Raw genomic sequence first — 17,619 nt, forward strand, 5'->3', positions numbered from 1 at the left:
CACAGGTGTCGCTATATCTCCAGCCTAGCTACGAAACAGATTTGAAAGGTGGACGGACAGACCCAAGTTGCGATGCCACATCAATTAAACACAGCTTCGAGGAACTGACGATTCTTTTCCCTACTGTTATTTCATCCGCCAAGCATCACACAAGTGAGTGTGGTCTGTCAATTGTAACACATCCGCACTTCAGCCGGAGAACGTTAAATAATATACAGAGTGATACAAAAAGAAAGAATAGACTTATATTGTTTATTACAGACAAACTATAAAACAAAGTACAGAGAGCATGTCATTGGATAGAGAAAGGTTCAAAGTTTTGACAGAACTGCGCTGTTGTGTGTTTGTAGCAACATGGCGATTACACCACAAGAGAAGTTAGTTTGTGTAATGGAATTGGCGCGAAGTCAGTCCATCCAACGTGCATTCTGCCTTAGATTCAGCAAGAAGCCACCGCTGCGCAAGCAGATTTGTGACTGGCACAAAAAAATTTTTGAAGGTGGTTGCATATGCAAAGGGAAGAGCTCTGGTTGGCCACACTCGTCTGATGAAAGTGTCGAGTGTATCCGAGATGCGTTCTCACGGTGCGCTTGGAAGTCCATAAAACGTGCAGGCCAGGAACTTCAACTTCTTCAAGCAACGATATGGTATGTTCTGAAACAACGTTTGCATACGAAGCCTTCCAAGCTGCACTTACTGCAGCAACTGCGTCCCGGCGACCATAACGGAAGGTACGAATTTTGCTTTTAAATTCTTCAGGATATGGGCAGACGTCACTTTCTACGAACGATTCATCTTTTCGAACGAATCGACGTTTCAGCTTTACGGTAAAGTAAACCATCATAATGTGAGAATTTGGGGGTCGCAAAAACCTGGCGTCGTCGTCGAACATGAAAAAAGCTCGTCCACCCCGTATGCGTTCTATTCACGAAGTTTATGGACCTTTCTTTTTTGCGGCGAAAATTGTGACAGGAATGTCATACCTGGACATGCCGCAAAATTGATTGTTTCTTCAGCCTCACAAAGATTCCCGTGATTTTATTTTTATGCGTGAGGGTGAAGGCGTCACGTCTCGCTCTCACCTTGCGGTGCGCCGTTTTCTGAACAACACCATCCCACAACGCTGGATTGGAAGAGGCGGTCAACGAGACCTTGTTCACTTCTCTCGTCCTCTTAGGTCACTAGACGTCACACCTTGAGACTTTTTTCCGTGGAGGTACGTAAAAGACAGAGACTTTGTCCCACTTGCGGCAGCTACCCTTTAAGATCTGAGAAATCGAATTGTTGAAGCTGTCGATTTAATGAACAGGGACCTGTTGATCCGTGTGTGGAATGACATGTATCATCGATTCAGTGTTTCTCGAGCAGGACGTTTATGGTATGGCTCGAACTTAAAGCTTCGAACCGTTCTTACGCAGTCAAATGCGCATTGTGTTCCTATCTTTCACAGCTGGTCTTTAATAAGCAGCTGCATTCTACTTTTTAATCATCCTGTATGGAACTGATTCAGAACATTAATAGGTCCAGAATGAGATTTTCACTCTGCAGCGGAGTGTTCGCTGATATGAAACTTCCTGGAAGATTAAAACTGTGTGCCGGACAGAGACTCGAACTCGTGACCTTTGCGTTTCGCGGGCAAGTGCTTTACCAACTGAGCTACCCAAGCACGACTCACGTCCCGTCCTCGCAGCTTTACTTCTACTAGTATCTCGTCTCCTACCTTCCAAACTTCACAAAAGCTCTCCTGCGAACCCTGCAGAACTAGCACTCCTGAAAGAAAGGATATTGTGGGGACATGGCTTAGCCACAGCCTGGGGGATATTACCAGAATGAGATTTTCACTCTGCAGCGGAGTGTGCGCTAGCAGATTAAAGCTGTGTGCCGGACCGAGACTCGAACTCGGGACCTTTGCCTTTCGCGAGCAAGTGCTCTACCAACTGAGCTACCCAAGCACGACTCACGCCCCGTCCTCACAGCTTTACTTCTGCCAGTAACATTAATAGGTGGTAAATTACATGAATCTCATAAATTTAAAAAATAGTGACTTCCGTGAAGCAGTTTTTCTAAAGGTGGAGTTATCAGTGGCCGATTAGTTGTTGAAAATGGCCTTACACAACACATTTTCTGCAAGAATGAGAGATATGGAAAAGGAGGAAATATGGATCCCGAACCAACCTGTTCGAATGGGGGGAGAGGAGGAGCATAGGAGGTATTATGCTAAATTTGGAACGATAGGTAGATTTCTACGCGAATTTTGTGGTCAAGTAGACGGAGGACTTTATTTTGGATATAATAAGGAGGATAAGAATGCGTAAGCGTGTGTGCGTTGTGTGGGCCATGGGGAAGGGGAAAGGGGGGGGGGTGTTCTCGTTCAAGTGCGCCAGAGCTCGAGGATTGTTTATCAGGGTTGAAACAACGTGGTGGTTGGTGTCAAGTTTGCGGGTAGTGTAGGAAACTGATTGTTCATTGTGAGGGATAAAAATTGTGAAATTAAGAAGACCAGATAGGATTCGAGTGAGGGAGGCTAGTGACACATGGAAGGGGAATGTGAGGCGTACTAAGATCTGCAGGAATTAGAAATCCAGGCGACTTGGCATAAGAGAGAGTAGGTCGAATTAAGGCTTTGTAGGGGTCGAGAATGTTGGACGGTTGTACTGCCTATGTCCGGACGGTTAGTAGCTTCAATAGTTTTAGCCTACTGCGGGAATTCTGTTGCAGAATTTAGTGCCAGGTTTTTGAGTGCGTTAGTTAAATGCGTAGCGCGCCTCTAAATGGTGAGGCAGAAGCCATGGGGGCGTGAGGCTCGTCGTGTAGTTATTACTTGCCGCTTGCAAGATTTGTTCATGCGTAAATGGCTTAAGAAAGCCCTGGGAGAACGAGAAAGAGAAGTTCGCTGGTTGTTGTCCAGAGCCCAATTACTGACTCTCGATACATGATCCAAAGGCGTCGCTGTACAATAAATATAAAGTACCATAAAGTGACCGCTGCAAGATAGGCAAATAACGATAACAGAGATGAACAACGGGTGAGTGTAGCAGATCTGAGGTTACTGAGCAATGACGATTCAGTCACACCACAGTTTATGGAAGAATCCTTTCTCAGTTCTATCTCTTACATACCTACTCACTCCCATCCTACCAACATCCAGCTAGAGTTTTAGAAGTAAATTTGACTGCGATGCTTGGACTTTCATGTTAGTAACTGATTTGGTTAATTTTCATAAGAATATCAAATGTTATCATTGTTAGTTTCTACTTACATCTGCAAATATATAAAACAAGAAACATATTATGCTCCTAAGTCGTAAGAGAACTTGAGCTAATCTGTTATTAACAGTCCAAAACTATCTATTTTTCTGCAAACTATGATAAAAAAACTCACTGAAATAATGAAAAAAACATATGTTTAAAGTCAATAACGCAAGATCGTAGAAGCTGAGATGTAAATTTGACGAAGAAGGTACTTCACCTCAAGCAAACAAAAATATCAGGCCACTTATAGTATTAAAATACGTTTTCTCATTTTCCTTATTTGGAATCATATACTTAATAACAATATCTTCTGTCATCGTAGTAGCACTCAAGCGCGAAGCTGCTGGTGGCACCACGAAAGGAATTAAATTCCATCCTTTTTTCTTTTTACTTTTCCCTATTTTGGCTCTCGAGATTTAGCAGAAACAAAAGATATGGAACTAAACTTTCGTCAAATTTGCTTTTACCAATCTTTCCTTCAGATTAAGTTGTCATTGGTCCACGTGGTACCAAAATGTGACGTACAAATGAAAACGAAATACAATCTTTCCCATGTGAGTCAGCGATTAATTCAAAGGGATGGGAGACTTGATAGCCTTTCTAAAAACTGATGTTAGAGAAAAAACTCACAAATATTGTGATCTCTCAGATTTTCTCGCCGTGGCTTCCAGGTTGTTGTTTCCGGTTGTCGTCTAGGGCGCTCACACACATAACAGCGCAACTCGCAGCACCAGAAGCAGATTTTGGATAAACTAACGAAATGTTGTGTATATAATGGATACCGCATGCTGGACACAGACAGCAACAAACTTCGTGTAATAGGATCGGATCATGCCACTAAGGCACTGTTGTGTTCAAGCCAACCTTGGCGACTACTTTAGTTTTCAAACACGCTCTATGTGCAGAGTCGTGAGCAATCACGATATATTCGCGGACAGTACTCGCTTAAGGTGCACAGCACTACGTGAAACATTTGTTCGTCTCGATCCGTGATCTGGCTAGCTGTTCCGTCTCCATTGCGGATTCCTCGCACTGCACATTCCACTGCTGAGCAACACAAGTGACATTTTCTGAGTCACATGTAGCTGTTCCAACATTCACTCTCAATACCTCGCACCTCACGGAATGTGACAAATTAAAGAAACTGTGATCACTACGAAACGTATCCATTTCTTACTGGCAGAATAAAATTTGAAAAAAATATTTCCGTTTTATAAGAAAGTATACACTGCGTTTAAGAATGGTTTGCCTCCGGAAAAGTACGTCGTAAGTGCGACGGCACGTTGCAGTTATCGGTATAACATACATAAAATAGAAATTGAACTATCTCACGTACGGTCGTCAGCTTCCTCTTTACCATACAAATACCATCGCATTTACCGTCCGCTTTTGATGTATCTCATAAAGATGGCTACTGTACATCTTCATTGTTTGAAAGCTTTCTTTGACCGCAGAAATATCATTTTGACTTCCACGTAAAAAAATATGGTAACAAGTATTATATCGGACTTCAAGAAAAAGGATATGCAGGTTTGACTTTGTATCAAAATAATATTTAAATGACCATTCGGTCGTTCTGCTCTCAAACAATGAGTACCCAATTGTGATATGTATCCTCTGAAACATAAGAAAACTCACACAACATATCAATTTCATCGAACACAGAATTCTAAAAAGACTTGAAAACATCTTATAAATAAAACTGAGTTTACTATTTAATTGCTCCTTCACTATATAGAAAGGCTTGTAGACGTACCTCCTATTACGGCGCGTATAACAGCAGAAGCGGAATAACAGAAAAAGAAGTTCTCTTTTGCACAATACGTTGTTTCAGAAAACTGAAAGTATGACAGAGACTCACGTTTTAAGTTCTCACTTGCAAGTGCCTCTAGACTACGTTTAATGTGGACTCTTTGGTTCTTAATGTTACATGTTTTATGAAATATTTTTCTTTACATAGCATTCGATTCATCTTAAGAACTTATCATTGCAGAAGGTAGTTGTTAACAACCAGCGTAAGCGATCACTCTTGAGTTCCAAAGGGTTACCATCAGACCAGCTCGCACAATCTGACTGTACACGCAGTGTCTTTCTTAGTGGACATAATTACAGAATGTAACTCGGACTCCGATTCCTTGCAGTGTGTTACAAATAGGTTTTAGAGAATATAGCAGTATTTTTCTAACTCCCACCTAAAATATTCATAATTTTAATACTGTGAACCGGACGCATTACCAGTCGGGAAAGTATTTGTGCGAATAGTTGTATAATGCAATAATATTATTGTATAAAATACTTTCAGACATAGATTCGTTCGGGGAAAAGAGTTATTTGTCCGTAGCCGAGGTCGCTAACGCACGCGTTACGCTGGCCCTCGACTCGGAGGTAAGTAGGTGTGAATCTTGGCAATGGACGAAACTGCCTGTGTTTGACCAGAAAAAGGGGAGGAGAGGTGGTGGCGTACAGTTCCTGATCACCAGTATTTGTGCTAACGTTGGATTAAATTTCGAAGCTCTCGTCACTACCTTATGAAGTGAGGGCGTGAGACACTTTTGATGGTGACCTGTCAGTCGGATGGTGACTTGGACCTCTGCAGCTCCCTGATCGCTACTATAGAGAAGTAAGCTCTGTGCCAGCACCGGCTTTCACCTTCTCCCTTCCCCAATCGTCAACATAAACATAACACTACACTATAAACGCATGCGTCACATTCACCTACATCTCACAAATACACATACGACCCAACTCTCGCATCCACAGGGAGAGGGGTCACTGTGTACGGAGGAAGAACACTCTTTCTACCATCCGTGGGATGCCTCTCGACATTGAAGTGACTTGTCGGTGTCGATATTTATGTAGGGCCCCAGAACTTGTTTCCTCACTTTCTGTTTAATTTTCGGATGGTACACGGCAGGAATGGTTGTCACGAAAACTTCTTTTAATCTTGAAGTACTCTTTGTCGCAGTTATTCCGCGATATGCACTGGGTTTGGACAAAAACGTACTTTAACATAAAGGCACATGCTAGTCAAGCCTGCAGGTTGTGCTGTTATATTTGACCACGAACGGCAACTGTGTAGTATGCTCGGTATGTTGGTCGTGGTCAGAACAGTGGTCTATGTAGCTGGGAGTGCGCTGTGTCGGAGCTAAGTTAATTCACAGAGAGGTTTAGTACACTGCTGGCCACCGTAAATGCAACACCCTGAAGGAAGCATCCGAATCAAGTGAAATTTACACCATGGGTTTGCAGCGATGAGATATGCAACTACACACCGGAAGCAGCTACTAGGGTAGCAGAGTACGTGTGGCGTGCACACGGGGGTTTTTTAGGTTAGAGGGACCCCCCCTTGGGCGAAACGATAAAATACCTGACGGCTTACCAGAGAGGACATTATCATCGTTGATAAAGAACGTCCGTCTTCAGAGACCAAAAACAGGAAAAGTTAACGTAATATTGGTAAACTGCAGGAGTATCCAGGGCAAGGTTCCTGAATTAGTATCTCTTATTGAAGGAAATAGTGCGCATATAGTATTAGGAACGGAGAGTTGGTTAAAACCGGAAGTGAACAGTAACGAAATCCTAGACACAGAATGGAATATATACCGCAAGGATAGGATAAACGCCAATGGTGGAGGAGTATTTATAGCAGTAAAGAATTCAATAATATCCAGTGAAGTTATTAGCGAATGCGAATGTGAAATAATCTGGGTTAAGTTAAGTATCAAAGGTGGGTCAGATATGATAGCCGGATGCTTCTATAGACCACCTGCATCAGCAACCGTAGTAGTTGAGCGCCTCAGAGAGAACCTGCAGAACGTCGTGAAGAAGTTTCGTGATCATACTATTGTAATAGGGGGAGACTTCAATCTACCAGGTATAGAATGGGACAGTCACACAATCAGAACTGGAGCCAGGGACAGAGACTCTTGTGACATTATCCTGACTGCCTCGTCCGAGAATTACTTCGAGCAGATAGTTAGAGAACCAACTCGTGAAGCTAACGTTTTAGACCTCATAGCAACAAATAGACCGGAACTTTTCGACTCAGTGAATGTAGAAGAGGGTATCAGTGATCATAAGTCAGTGGTTGCATCAATGACTACAAGTGTAATAAGAAATGCCAAGAAAGGAAGGAAAATATATTTGCTTAACAAGAGTGATAGGGCACAAATCGCAGAATATCTGAGTGACCACCATCAAACGTTCATTTCTGAGGAAGAGGATGTGGAACAAAAATGGAAAAAATTCAGAAACATCGTCCAGTACGCCTTAGATAAGTTCGTACCGACTAAGGTCCAAAGCGAGGGGAAAGATCCACCGTGGTATAACAATCATGTACGAAAGGTACTACGGAAACAAAGAAAGCTTCATCATAGGTTTAAGAGTAGTCGAATCATAGCTGATAAGGAAAAGCTGAACGAATCGAAAAAGAGCGTAAAGAGAGCAATGAGAGAAGCATTCAACGAATTCGAACATAAAACATTGGCAAACAATCTAAACAAGAACCCTAAAATGTTTTGGTCATATGTAAAATCGGTAAGCGGATCTAAATCCCCTGTTCAGTCACTCGTTGACCACGATGGCACCGAAACAGAGGACGACCGAAGAAAGGCAGAAATACTGAATTCAGTGTTCCGAAACTGTTTCACTGCGGAAAATCGTAACACGGTCCCTGACTTCAGCCGTCGCACGGACGCCAAAATGGAAAATATTGAAATAAACGATATCGGAATTGTAAAACAACTGCTATCACTTAGTAGCGGAAAAGCATCCGGACCAGACGAGATACCCTTAAGATTCTACAGTGATTATGCTAAAGAACTTGCCCCCTTTCTATCAGCAATTTATCGTAGATCGCTGGAAGAACGTAAAGTACCTAGCGACTGGAAGAAAGCGCAGGTCGTTCCCATTTTCAAGAAGGGTCATAAATCAGATGCGAATAATTATAGGCCTATTTCGCTTACGTCAATCTGTTGTAGAATAATGGAACATGTTTTGTGTTCTCGTATTATGACGTTCTTAGATAATACAAATCTCCTTCATCATAACCAACATGGATTCCGCAAACAGAGATCATGTGAAACTCAGCTCGCCCTATTTGCCCAAGAAATTCACAGTGCCGTAGACACTGGCGAGCAGATTGATGCCGTATTCCTGGACTTCAGGAAGGCATTTGATACGGTTCCGCACTTACGTTTAGTGAAAAAAATACGAGCTTACGGAATATCGGACCAGGTTTGTGATTGGATTCAGGATTTCCTAGAAGAAAGAACACAACATGTCATTCTTAACGGTTCAAAATCTGCAGATGTAGAGGTAATTTCGGGAGTACCGCAGGGAAGCATGATAGGACCTTTATTGTTTACAATATACATAAATGACTGTTGACAACATCGGTAGCTCCGTGAGGCTATTTGCAGATGACACGGTTGTCTACAAGAAAGTAGCAACATCAGAAGACTCGTACGTACTCCAGGAGGACCTGCAGAGGATTAATGCATGGTGCGACAGCTGGCAGCTTTCCCTAAACGTAGATAAATGTAATATAATGCGCATACATAGGGGCAGAAATCCATTCCAGTACGATTATGCCATAGGTGGTAAATCATTGGAAGCGGTAACGACCGTAAAATACTTAGGAGTTACTATCCGGAGCGATCTGAAGTGGAATGATCACATAAAACAAATAGTGGGAAAAGCAGGCGCCAGGTTGAGATTCATAGGAAGAATTCTAAGAAAATGTGACTCATCGACGAAAGAAGTAGCTTACAAAACGCTTGTTCGTCCGATTCTTGAGTATTGCTCATCAGTATGGGACCCTTACCAGGTTGGATTAATAGAAGAGATAGACATGATCCAGCGAAAAGCAGCGCGATTCGTCATGGGGACATTTAGTCAGCGCGAGAGCGTTACGGAGATGCTGAACAAGCTCCAGTGGCGGACACTTCAAGAAAGGCGTTACGCAATACGGAGAGGTTTATTATCGAAATTACGAGAGAGCACATTCCGGGAAGAGATGGGCAACATATTACTACCGCCCACATATACCTCGCGTAATGATCACAACGAAAAGATCCGAGAAATTAGAGCAAATACGGAGACTTACAAGCAGTCGTTCTTCCCACGCACAATTCGTGAATGGAACAGGGAAGGGGGGATCAGATAGTGGTACAATAAGTACCCTCCGCCACACACCGCAAGGTGGCTCGCGGAGTATAGATGTAGATGTAGATGTAGATTAGAATTTCAGCGCAGACGCACATCACGCGCGCCTGTGGCGCCACCTCATAGCGCCATTTAAGGCTTGGCGATTTCGACGAGTGTACGTTCGGCACGTGTGTTTACCTTGTGGTTGTTTCACAAGACGATCAGTTATGCCTCGTAGACAACAGCGAACATCGTTTGATCAAGTATCCGAGTTCGACAGAGGAAGGATAGTGGCTTACCGAGATTGTGGATTATCATACAGAGAAATCGCTAGTGGTGTTGGATGAAACCAAACAACTGTAATGCGGATATGTGACCGTTGGATGCAGGAGGGTACGACGGACCGACGTGGTCGATCGCATTCACCTCGGTGCACCACTGCACGTGCTGATAGGTAAATTGTGCGCATGGCAGTGACGGATCGCTCAGTGACATCCCAAACCATAGCACAGCACATTGCGTCTGTAACGCATCATCCAGTGTCTGCGCGTACCATTCGACGCCGTTTACAGCAGAGTGGTCTGTCCGCAAGACGTCCATTGCTTCGTCTACCATTGACGCAGAACCACAGACGTCTCCGTCGCCAATGGTGTGATGACAGACGGATGTGGACGGAAGAATGGAATGACGTTGTCTTTACTGACGAGGCACGCTTCTGTCTGCAGCACCACGATGGTCGGATTCGAGTGTGGAGACACCGTGGAGAGAGGATGCTGGACAGCTGCATTATGCACCGCCACACTGGTCTTGCACCGGCTATTATGGTATGGGGCGGTATTGGATATTACTCTCGCACGCCTCTAGTACGCATTGCAGGTACTTTAAATAGCCGGCGCTACACATCCGAGGTGCTGGAGCCAGTTGTCCTTCCTTACCTTCAGGGCTCGGCCACAGCCGTATTTCAACAGGATAATGCGCGACCACACGTGGAACTCATTGTCCAAAGGTTCTTCGTCAATAACCAGATTGAAGTGCTTCCCTGGGCGGCTCGCTCTCCGGATCTTTCGCCGATAGAAAACATGTGGTCCATGGTTGCTCAACGAGTGACCCAGATTACATCCCCAGCTGCCACACCAGATGATCTTTGGCAACGTGTGGAAGCTGCTTGGGCTGCTGTACCCCAGGAACACATCCAACGTCTCTTTGACTCAATGCCGAAACGTGTGGCAGCGGTGATCTCCAACAATGGCGGCTACTCTGGCTACTGATTCTGGCAGGAACCACATGTCACAGACGTCTGTAAACGTAGTCATTTGATACTTGGTCAACATGTTATCTACAAAATAAATTCTGTTGTGCTACCTCTTGTCTTTCTTGATGTTGCATTTACGGTGGCCAGCAGTGTACAACACTTCGAGCCGCGTTCCATCCGAAAACGAAAGTGAGTGAGACGAAACAGGTTCTGACACTCTAGGTAAACGTCAATAGTGACAAATCACTTAAATTAAATGCTGTAAGTTATTGTTGATTAGGATACCCCACGAGATGGGTTCAGTCGCCTAGTGGAAAGTGCGTTCTTCCTCCGCCCACAGTGACTCCTCTCCCGGCGAAAGCGACAGTTGTGTCGTATGTGTATTTGTGAAATGTAGGTGAATGTAAAGGGTGCGTTTATAGTGCAGCGTTATGTTTATGTTATAATTATGGTTATGACTGGCGAAGGAAGAAGGTGAAAGCCGGTGCCGGCACAGAGGCTACTTCGCTCTAATAGCAACATGGGGGCTGGAGAGGTTCATGTCATTTGAGGGCTGTACACCGTCAACAATGTCTCACGCCCTCACTTCACAAGATACTGGGGACAGATTTGAAATTTAGCCGGCCGGAGTGACCGAGCCGTTCTACGCGCTACAGTCTGGAATCACGCGATCGCTACGGTCGCAGGTTCGAATCCTGCCTCGGGCATGGATGTGTGTGATGTCCTTAGGTTAGTTAGGTTTAAGAAGTTCTAAGTTCTAGGGGACTGATGACCACAGCAGTTTAGTCCCATAGTGCTCAGAGCCATTTTTGAAATTTAATCCGACATTAGCACAAATATTGACGATCAGGAACTTCACGAGAATTATTGATGCTCTTATGGTGAGTGCTTCCATGACCCACGGAGCTGAAGTGTTTGATGTTCCAGGAGGCACCGTATCGAAGATTCATACCGCATACAAGCAAAGAGGGAAAACGTCATCAGCTAAGTCACAAAGCGAACGTAATTGTGTGATTAGTGATCGTGAATGTCCGTCATTGAAGAGGACTGTGACGAAAATTAAGAAGAAGAGAGCTGTAAAAGTCACTGCAGAACCGAATGACGTACTCACGAACCCTCTCAGCACTGACACACTAACAGGCAGGGAGGGCGTTAAGGAGGAGATTTCAGGGCAAGCTGGAATTCCAAAACCACTCATCATTGATGCAAATGGGTGTAATGGCAAAATTCGATGCTAAAACCATAAGATTTGGACGGTGTAGCAATGGAAAAAAGCCATTTGGTCGAGTGAGTATTATTTCAAACTGTTTTACGTCCCAATAGTGAAACACAGCGAGGTTCGGTGATAATTTGGGCAGCCGCATCGCGGTATTCCACGGTCCCCATTGTTACTCTCGCCAAAGTTTATGTGACCGTTTTGGCTGTGGTCCATCCCACAGTACAAAGGCTATTCCAATATGACGATACTGTGTTCCAGTATGATGGCTCTCCTGTCCACACAGCTCGCATTGCAGAAGGTAGTTGTTAACAACCAGCGTAAGCGATCACTCTTGAGTTCCAAAGGGTTACCATCAGACCAGCTCGCACAATGACTGTGCCCGAGGCATCAAGAAGAATTGGGTACAACTGTCGAGCAGCTCTTCACAAACCACAAATTTCTGTTGTCAATGCTACATGCTGCTTGAGGTGGTGTAAAAAGCGCTGCCACAGGTCAGAGGATGACTACAACCGGATCATTTGGAGTGATGAGACACGCTGTACCCTGTGACAATCCGATGGATCGGTTTGGGTTTAGGGAATTCCTGGAGAGCGTCACCTGCCATCAGTTCTAGTGCCAACAGTCGATTACAGAAGAGGTGGTGTTACGATATGGGCACGTTTTCCGTCGATAGTGTGTGGTACCCTCACTGCTTTTACGAATACGTTGGATACAGAAGAATATGTTCACATTTTACCGCATTGTGTACTGGGTGCAGTGGAGGAATCCGGAGACGTTGATTGTTTGTATTAGCATGACAGTGCACCCAGTCATGAAGCAGCATCTGTGAGGCAACGGTCTGTGAGCAATACCATTCTTGAAATCAGCTCGTCTGCCCAGAGTCTCTACCGAAATCGGTGGAACACCTGTGCGACGAGGTAGACGTCAACTTCGCTATAGACCACAGCGTCGAACATCACGCTTCTGTCTCTGGATTTGGCTCTTGAGAACGTATGGGCTTCCATATCTCCAAATTCAGACACCTCACTGAAAATGTCCCCAGCGGAGTCATAGCCACTATTAAGGCGAAGAGTGGTCATACCTCGTGTTCATATCCGCTAACAGGTGTCTGGATACTTTTGATCGGATGCAGTATCTGCGGCCTTCTGGAGCTCAGTGGCTGGAAATGACGGACAATAATCTGCGGGCAGTAGACTCTGCAGAGCAACCTGGCTTACTCCTTTCGGGACAACGAACAGAAGAACTAACACATATACCTTTACAAGTAGAAAATTGTCCGTTTACAAGAGGATATCTCCTACGCTGGGAGGACCCACCAGTGTTTCATATGTGTATAACGTGGGTCAGGACCCCAATTTTTAATTATTGTATTTTATTTTCCAGTCTCGCAAGACACTACATTGTTTGGTGACTATGATACACCGTTTTCTGGCATACTAGATACATAATCTAGCGGGTATCTCATCAGATCTAGTGGAATTTCCTCCAGCAGGTCACTTTGCTAGTTTATCAAGTCCATGTTTGTGTTTTTCTGTTTTGTGACTTTCACAGTGAACAGTTCTGAAAGACAAAATTATTTCAGATTCGATTTTATCATTCTATTCAATGAGTATCTGGACAGCACTCACTGACATGTTTAAATAGAACCTAAATAATTTATGGTTTCTTGTTTCTTTAGAATCCGGACGGTAATATCGTGGTTTAGAATTCAATAAACTTGTCTCGCAGTATTCCTCTGTTTCACAGTAACTTTTTGGTATTATTATTGAATCGTTTTTGGTTCCACGACTCCTGTTTGTTAATAAATCTGTTGCGAAATGACGTTGCAGGATGGGTGTCAACTTTGGGAAAAATTCTCTACTTTTATAACTACTGAATGATTCTAGAATTTCGTCTGGAACAAGGACATACTCGTGTTACAACAAACTGTGACAGGCCATGAGCACTGAGAACGTTGTTACCGCAAAGTACTGCATCGTGCTGGGTAATTAGTGAAGTTAATGAAGTACGGGATCATGGCAGGCCCTACTCTATCTCAGCGGCTGAATTAGGCAGTAAAATCCTAAAGGTTAGTAGCACGATGTCCGGTTGAACCTAAATTTATGTATATAGTTGTCATTAATGTGACTTTAAATTATGACAATTCTCTGTGTATGCGTAAAATGTCAAGCAATACCAGGAGTCGGTTTCCGTGCCATACCGTATACTGACCCACAAGAGAAAATATGTTTAATTCCAACAACACACGCAAATGACGACAAAATCTCATATTTTTTGTGACTACTTTGCCGAGGAAAGGTTATGGGCCTCTTGCATTTTTTCTTGCCAAAATCAGAAATCTTTTGCAATGAAAAATACGTCTTGTTTTCAAACAGGCCCGCAGAGGCTAGTGCATAAAGCAGAGCTGTCGTCTAAACTTATAACGAGTGGAAAATCAAGTCGCAGAAGAGTAATAGGTCTGCGCAATGTTTACATAATTATAGGGACGAGGTAGGCCTGACACAGAATCATCACGCCGTAACGTAATTTCTATGCTAACGCTCCGCCTTATAAAGTGTGAACAAGGCCAGTTCGCCCGGAGTTCCACATTTCGCGACATTGCAATTTGTACTGAGAGTAGTGACCTGCTAACCTTCAAGCGAACAGCTACCTTGGCAGTGTTTCTCGTCCCATTTGCAGCAGATGATCTGCGAACGAAACACACGAAGGAAATTGCTAGTCGTGTAACGTTCCGGATAATAAAAAGAAAAGATGTTCTACAAGAGTTCTTAACACCCGCTCCGTAAACGCAGTGATACAACCTTGTGATGATTGCGAACGAAGAAGGGCGGGCTATCCACTCTGCTACAAAAGGCTTCTCTCGGTTTATCTCAAAGATCTTCATTTTCGGGCACCCATCCAGCTTACAGAATTGCAGTCAACGTGCATGAAGCTTTAAAATTATTGTAGAAATTGAATGCTTATTAGTTTCAGTTTCTTAATCAGAGTACAATTGCTTATTGATGATACACATTATAGTTGACGCGGCTGTTAATATCTCGAATGGGAATTAGGCAACAAGTAAAAAAATAAGCAACTCAGCTGTTCATCGCAATTTGTACGTAATGTTTTACATTTATTTATTAGTTTTTTTAACATCTTAGTCACTCTAGCCTTGACAAAGCTTAAGATGAGCGGTAAAGACCTCAATGTTATAAAGTTCGCCCCTGCCATTGTTTACTTCTCCTGTGGTTGGATGCAGCCTATGATGATGCAGTTGTCTACGAACCCCTCCCCTCTATAACCTGCGATAAATTACAAGAAGCTATTCACAGAGGATCAGCCGGCCGCGGTGGTCTCGCGGTTCTAGGCGCGCAGTCCGGAACCGCGCGAATGCTACAGTCGCAGGTTCGAATCCTGCCTCGGGCTTGGATGTGTGTGATGTCCTTAGGTTAGTTAGGTTTAAGTAGTTCTAAGTTCTAGGGGACTGATGACCACAGCTGTTAAGTCCCATAGTGCTCAGAGCCTTTTGAACCATTTGAACAGAGGTTCAAAGAACTAAAAACACGCAGATATGCGTCTACAAGCATGTTTACGCTCCCCATCACGAAATAACTCGATGTCGACAGAATGTCAAACCACGTGCATAACTGAAATGGTTCAGTCGGGGCTTTGCACGGCGACCCTCCAGGCTGAGGGACCCCTGGAGCCTGAAAGAAAAAAAAGGAAGAATCAAAATGGAAATATTAGAAAAATTTACCGGTCAAGTGAAGTCTGTCTCTGTATTAAAATAATCAAGGCCACTTCTGGAAATCATTTTTACACAAAGATACTCGAATAAATTAGTCGACTTTAACTAGAAGACAACAGGTGGTGCCCAAAAATTTGAAAACAACAAAAACACAATGTTGTTGTTGTGGCCTTGAGTCCTGAGACTGGTTTGATGCAGCTCTCCATGCTACTCTATCCTGTGCAAGCTTCTTCATCTCCCAGTACCTACTGCAACCTACATCCTTCTGAATCTGCTTAGTGTATTCATCTCTTGGTCTCCCTCTACGATTTTTACCCTCCACGCTGCCCTACAATGCTAAATTTGTGATCCCTTGATGCCTCAAAACATGTCCTACCAACCGATCCCTTCTTCTAGCCAAGTTGTGCCACAAACTTCTCTTCTCCCCAATCCTATTCAATACCTCCTCATTAGTTACATGATCTACCCACCTTATCTTCAGCATTCTTCTGTAGCACCACATTTCGAAAGCTTCTATTCTCTTCTTGTCCAAACTGGTTATCGTCCATGTTTCACTTCCATACATGGCTACACTCCATACAAATACTTTCAGAAACGACTTCCTGACACTTAAATCTATACTCGATGTTAACAAACTTCTCTTCTTCAGAAACGATTTCCTTGCCATTGCCAGTCTACATTTTATATCCTCTCTACTTCGACCATCATCAGTTATTTTGCTCCCCAAATAGCAAAACTCCTTTACTACTTTAAGTGTCTCATTTCCTAATCTAATCCCCTCAGCATCACCCGATGTAATTGGACTACATTCCATTATCCTCGTTTTGCTTTTGTTGATGTTCATCTTATATCCTCCTTTCAAGACACTGTCCATTCCGTTCAACTACTCTTCCAAGCCCTTTGCTGTCTCTGACAGAATTACAATGTCATCGGCGAACCTCAAAGTTTTTACTTCTTTTCCATGAATTTTAATACCTGCTCCGAATTTTTCTTTTGTTTCCTTTACTGCTTGCGGAATATACAGATTGAATAACATCGGGGAGAGGCTACAACCCTGTCTCACTCCTTTCCTAACCACTGCTTTCCTTTCATGCCCCTCGACTCTTATAACTGCCATCTGGTTTCTGTACAAATTGTAAATAGCCTTTCGCTCCCTGTATTTCACCCCTGCCACCTTCAGAATTTGAAAGAGAGTATTCCAGTTAACGTTGTCAAAAGCTTTCTCTAAGGCTACAAATGCTAGAAACGTAGGCTTGCCTTTTCTTAATCTTTCTTCTAAGATAAGTCGTAAGGTTAGTATTGTCTCACGCGTTCCAACATTTCTACGGAATCCAAACTGATCTTCCCCGAGGTCCGCTTCTACCAGTTTTTCCATTCGACTGTAAAGAATTCGCGTTAGTATTTTACAGCTGTGACTTATTAAACTGATAGTTCGGTAATTTTCACATCTGTCAACACCTGCTTTCTTTGGGATTGGAATTATTGTATTCTCCTTGATGTCTGTGGGTAGAGTTTTGTCATGACTGGCTCTCCCAAGGCCATCAGTAGTTCTAATGGAATGTTGTCTACTCCCGGGGCCTTGTTTCGACTCAGGTCTTTCAGTGCTCTGTCAAACTCTTCACGCAGTATCTCATCTCCCATTTCATCTTCATCTACATCCTCTTCCATTTCCATAATATTGTCCTCAAGTACATCGCCCTTGTATAAACCCTCTATATACTCCTTCCACCTTTCTGCCTTCCCTTCTTTGCTTAGAACTGGGTTGCCATCTGAGCTCTTGATATTCATACAAGTGGTTCTCTTCTCTCCAAAGGTCTCTTTAATTTTCCTGTAGGCAGTATCTATCTTACCCCTAGTGAGACAAGCCTCTACATCCTTACATTTGTCCTCTAGCCATCCCTGCTTAGCCATTTTGCACTTCCTGTCGATCTCATTTTTGAGACGTTTGTATTCCTTTTTGCCTGCTTCATTTACTGCATTTTTATATTTTCTCCTTTCATCAATTAAATTCAGTATTTCT

This window comes from Schistocerca piceifrons, chromosome 8, assembly GCF_021461385.2.
Source record: "Schistocerca piceifrons isolate TAMUIC-IGC-003096 chromosome 8, iqSchPice1.1, whole genome shotgun sequence".
Taxonomy (NCBI): Eukaryota; Metazoa; Arthropoda; class Insecta; order Orthoptera; family Acrididae; genus Schistocerca; species Schistocerca piceifrons.